Source organism: Haliotis asinina, chromosome 10 (genome assembly GCF_037392515.1).
Source record: "Haliotis asinina isolate JCU_RB_2024 chromosome 10, JCU_Hal_asi_v2, whole genome shotgun sequence".
NCBI classification, from domain to species: Eukaryota; Metazoa; Mollusca; class Gastropoda; order Lepetellida; family Haliotidae; genus Haliotis; species Haliotis asinina.
The window spans coordinates 18,323,779-18,329,877 of NC_090289.1; the positions used below are offsets into that span (position 1 = coordinate 18,323,779).

General features: G+C 39.9%; 1 protein-coding gene across 3 annotated transcripts in view; it reads left to right on the top strand.

Annotated features, from left to right (window-relative positions):
- Positions 1-6,099, top strand: part of LOC137298287 (armadillo repeat-containing protein 8-like) — an 801,735-nt gene that overhangs the window by 550,761 nt on the left and 244,875 nt on the right. The window lies entirely within an intron of this gene.

Here is a 6,099-nt window from a genome sequence, read left to right on the forward strand (position 1 = left end):
CTGTCTGCTAAAGACAACATGCAATACACAGCTTCAATCATTGACCACGTGCAATTTGAACTTAACACCTATCAGAGTATACAACATAAAGAAAATAAGTTGATTTATGACTCGTGCACCCAAGTCCCGTGTCTGCCACATTATGTAATTAAGCACGTGTCATACACACGACATGTTTTTATGTCTGTGGGTTGCAAACAAACTACATTCATTGTTTTCGGATGACTGGATCTGACGGAAACTGGTACAAACTCTTGTCAGTTTCAAGTCCTGCTTTGTACTTGGACGAATGACAGATTCCAGCCACGCAGTAGTTTACCATCTCTACTGACAGAGAACATGTATTTTCCAAACCCAACATCTCTATATACATTCTTCATGGATAACAACTTCTTTTCGTGTATATGATTTTGTTTGACAACAGTATATGAATCCATACTGAAACGACGCATCAAATACTCAAAAAGAAGTTGTTATCCATAAAGAATTTTACTTTCTTGTGACTGGCTATACTTCTAAAATGCCCATCAAACAGATCATCTTTCTGTACACACAATGAACCCTCAGCATATCAGCAAATGAACCAGCCAATCGGAAGCCGTCGTTACACTTGAGTGCATATCCACCCACTATGACTGGGTTCGGTCTCCTGAGGGCTTCGTTTCGGGGGAAGTAAGCCCAAGTACAAAATATTGCACTTTTGAATCGCGATTGTACGCTTATAATTGTGTTTATTTGTTTTTTCAAAAGCAGCAATGTATATTATATGTCATGAATAAGTGATAAATGTGTTTTAATTATGTTTGATTTTTTGGTTGCATGTGACCTTTAAGACACATCACATCAAGCTGAAAAAATATATACCAGTCCCTCCTGGATTCTGCGTTTCCTCGGTTGCAGAAAACATCGCGGAATTTACCTTGCCATGCAGAAAAACGTCTGGTCCGCGGAAAACGCATTTGCGTGCGGAATCCGTGCAGAATTTGCCACTTTTCTGCCGCGGAATTACACCTAATGTCAAAAGTAGAGATGGTTAGACATAAAAAGAACTGACATATTTATTGTGACATTTTCAAAATAATCATGATTAAAGATACTTTGTTAATAAAGCAAGTTTTAGGCATTTTCCCAATAATACTAGATGAATTTGACACTGCAATTACATTTTCAAAATCGATAATTTTGAAAATTGAAATTATTTCAGGTTTCTTTTAGGTATAAAATTGTTTGCATGAAACCGGAAGTTGTTCGTCTGCATCAAAGTTACAATTGAGAGGAGAGAAATAGCTTTCAGCAAGTTTTTAATTCTGTGTTTGAGAATTAAGCTATGAAGGACTGTATAATGTTTTTGTTATTTTTTCTAAATGTTTTAGCCGCAGAATGTTTTGCAGAATATTGAAAAGTGGGAGGCAGAATTTGCTCAAATTTGCTGCGGAATTCTTAAAGATTTGCCGCGGAATCCAGGAGGGACTGATATACAGAACGTAGACATCTTTATAAGGGGCTACGAGGGCAATCTAGCCGTGACAGTGACACTTCATCTGAAACCACTGCCTGGGAGTCAGTATTCAACTGGAACAAGAAAACGAACAGGAGATACTGGAGACCCTATCTAGATGACCCTAAAAGTCTTTAAGATGGACCAAATATTATTACAGGCCAAAGGATATCCCTATCCCTTTACAAACCTGGATGTTTATGTGATCTATTACGAGAAGCAAGCGATCAAGATGGACCTGCCCTCTTCTACCGACACGTTTAGTCTCCCGTCTCCCGTCTCCTACACAAGTCGTTCAACAGGCTAAAGCCAAGGTGAAGAAAGAAAGTGTCCTCCTTAGGAGAAACAGCACTGAAGCAATGACAACAAAGCGAATGAAAACATATTTTTAAAAAGAGACAAAAGGCTAAATATGTAATTTGTAGTAGGGCTGCTGACAGGCGAACATGCATCCCTGTCCCGTATGCCCCAAACAACACGTCTGGACTCATGATTTGTCCAGTCATAATAGCCGTACAAAACATTCAGGAGAACATCTCAAGCAGCAAGAGCAGCAGCAGCCACAGGTGGGTGCTTTGGAAAAAAAATTAGACTCTTACACGCATTTACCATAATCGTCTCAGGGCCGACCTATATCTAAACATCTATTTTTGAACCAGCTTCTAGCACGGATGAATATCAGATCTTATCCTGAACGTATCATATGGCTCTACAAACGATGGCAGCCCTTGTATCACATCATTTAAACCTGACCTGGAAAAGCATGCTTTTCTGGACCCCCATGTGGTGAAGGAACTGTCATTATCTGCTTCTGTTCTACCATGACTTTGGAGAGACACATAATCCAGGAAACTATAGATGTTTCATGGACCAGTTTCAGAGGGCTTCCCAGAACCCTTATGGTTACTTGTTTGGTTCCACAGTCATTAACCCCTCAGTCAGCGTGAGTCACACCAGATCCGTTACCCATGGGGTGAGCAGTCACTAACCTCCCTGTCAGTGTGAGTCACCCTGGAGCCGTTACCCATGGGGTCAGCGGTCATTAAACTCCAGTCGACGTGAGTCATTGCGGATCTGTTTCCTACGTAGAGGTGTCAGCCAGATGAGTCACCACCATGGTGTATATGAGTTCTCCAAGGTCATTGTGAGGTCATGCTTCTGGACTAGCATGACTCATAAAGAAAAGACCATTTGAACCTGTGAGGTCATGCCTAAGAAGGTCACACAGGTGTTCGATGACGTCATTTTTCGGCTATTTGAGACCCAACTCAACAGGTTATTTCCCGCCAAAGACCAGTAGGATGTTAACAGTCTCATCAGCCAGAAATGTGGGAGTGTCTGCAAATATGGTTTGCTCACGATTAGCTTAAATCATAAATTATCATAAAATGGACATTCAAACATTAAATGATATTCAGTTCCGGTTAAAGAACACATGAACATTTCATGGAATAAATATTCATTGTGACAACATATACTGTCTATGAAACGGCTAATAATGACGAACTTTGTCGTCGGCGTCAGGTCTACAAAGGCAACACCAAGACAGGATTCAAATTTGTTTCTTTCTCTCTCTCTCTCTCTCTCTCTCTCTCTCTCTCTGTGTGTGTGTGTGTGTGTGTGTGTGTGTGTGTGTGTGTGTTTGTGTGTTGGAAGATGTGGTTTTGTTGTGCCTAATTGTTACAGCACGTTCGTTCATCTTGCCGAAAACCCAGATTCATTTCCCATTTAGGTACACGTCTGGTGTACTTAACTGTGATATTGCTGGGGTGTTGGCAAGTAGGGGTAAAGCCATATTTCCCCATCTCCTACGAGAAGCCGTACGGATATTGGACTGGCCCATTCCTGACATATCTGTGGATATCTCCGACCCAAAGAGTACTAATAACTTCGCAAGACATCAAGGTGGCGTATGTAAGGTAAGGCCAGATATTGATCCACAGGACTGATTCAATTGTATAGACAGTCATTGTCATTGCACGTTCATTAACATTCCATCAGTTTTCTTAATTTGTGTCGTAACTAGCTTCTCAAGTAACATTGTTATACGTGACTTGGCTGGTTCTTTCAGATGAGACCTGCAGATAAAGATCTAACGTTCCTAATGACCAACGACACGAAACGTCTCCTCTACACCACCTTGTCTGATAGTTAATACGTCCCCTTTACACCACCTCGTCTGATAGTTAATACCTCTCCTCTACACCACCATGTCTGATATTTAATACATTTCCTCTACACCACCTTGTCTGATAGTTAATACATCTCCTCTACACCACCATGTCTGATAGTTAATACATCTCCTCTACACCACCATGTCTGATATTTAATACATCTCCTCTACACCACCTTGTCTGATAGTTAATACATCTCCTCTACACCACCATGTCTGATAGTTAATACATCTCCTCTACACCACCTTGTCTGATAGTTAATACATCTCCTCTACACCACCTTGTCTGATAGTTAATACATCTCCTCTACGCCACCTTGCCTGATAGTTAATGCATCTCCTCTACACCACCGTGTTTGTTAGTTAATACATCTCTTCTATACGACAACAACACTGTAATGCTGTTATGTACAATTTTTGCTGACACACCCCATAGTGTTGCCGATTTTCCTCTTCTCTCACTGAATGTGACCACGCTACACTCATTATTTTACGTGCGCTTCACAGTTTGCTGGCAGGTATTGATAAGAGGTTTATACCCCATATATATCAGTAGTTATAATACACTTTACAGATGCCGAGGTATAGAAGAAAGAACAGCAAAAGGTTTTTACATGCAGAGAGTGGGTCGTAAAGGGCCCCGCCCACACCTTACCACGAACAACCTAGGTATAGACAATACTAATGATATCAACCCTCTGAATATATATGACAGCAGCTAAACCTGCAACGCCACAGGAGCACAGAAGATGAAGACTGGGCTAACAGTTCTGTAATTAGATTAATACAACTGTGTAAGAATTTAAATATCGTAGGTGTAATAGCAGAGGTGGCTCAGACAAAACAATGGCAATATTCAAGCAACATATAAAGGTAAGTCTGTAGTGGATCATGTTATTTCGGCGCCATTATGTCTATATGTTTGTGCTAATTTTGGAATGATTGATTACTCACCATTATGTTCGCGTGTTCACGGTCATGTCCAGTTTTATTTTAAAATCTCACAGAAAATTCCCCAGTGAAAGTGTCTCTCCGTCGGTACATCCAGAGGAAGATAACATTAGGCAAACGGTCAAGATATCATACATGGGAATATGAAATCTACTTTCGAAATATAACCGTGAAGGTCCTGGGGTAGAATAGGCGTTCAGCAAACCCATGCTTACCATAAAAGGCGACTATGCTTGTCATAAGAGGCGACTAACGGGATCGGGTGGTCAGGGTCGTTGACTTGGTTGACACATTTCATCGGTTCCCAATTGCGCAGATCGATGCTCATGATGTTGATCACTGGATTGTCTGGATTATAGACTGCCGCCATATTGATGAGTGTGGCGTAAACCTAAACTCACTCACTTCCAAAATATAAATAATAATAATAATGCACGCGCCACTGAGTCAGCGCAACACGCAAGTTAAGGAGGTGTTGACCCATATCTGGCCACGCACTGCAACTGACATTACGCACATGCTAGTGGACGCTGCACGCAAAACTTGTGGTGTCAGGAGTGTTCAGGCGAATCGTCCCAAACAGAATAAGGAGAAAGTAGACTCACAAATGAGTGCATGAACATGAAGAAAAAACAGCATTAGGTAAAGATAACATATGTCATGTAACACCCTAACAAACAGATCGCGATGTATCAAACGTCAAGAGGAAAGTATGAACAAAAGTATAGAACAATATCAAAATGAGAGAGGTAAACAGTTTCGTGACCTTAAGAAACACCTACCCAAACACAAGAAAGCTAATGAAAACAATAAACTTATTCCGCAAATACTCCTACTATTGAAACGTTCTCCGAGTTCTACTATAGAGCCACCATTGAACCCAAAGCTAGTCTCTGTTCAGTTCACTATATTTTCGAAGATGTTAGGTCAATATAAAAAATAAAACAAAAAATAACCAACAAAAGACTAAAAAAAACCCCATACAACAAACAAAACAACAACAACAACAACAACAAAAATCAACCAAGCAAACAAAGAAAGAAAAAAGACCCGACCATCTTTTAATATTAAAACATTGGTACGATTCTTCGTACCAGTAATACTTATATTTGGCGAGGCATTTCAAAAGAGATGCATTTTGTAACATAAACAGTAAACATCGTAGATTTTCACAGAAACATTAAGGTAATACTAAATTCTTAAATCTTAAATTATCTTAAAATGGGCATTCAAACAAATGATATTCAGTTCCTGTCTTGGTACACGCTGACAGCATAGCCTTTCTAAAGGTGGTATGTTTTGGTCAGCTTTCTACCCTCTTCAATCATTGATCCACTTGCACACATGTATTTCATACTTTTAAGTGTCATAAATATGGTTTAGAAGGAGGATGTTATTGGATAGTGCGATAAAAGTTTTACTTCGAATAATTCTGTGAATCTCTTATCCCCATTTAACATCAGTAGTATTACATCTC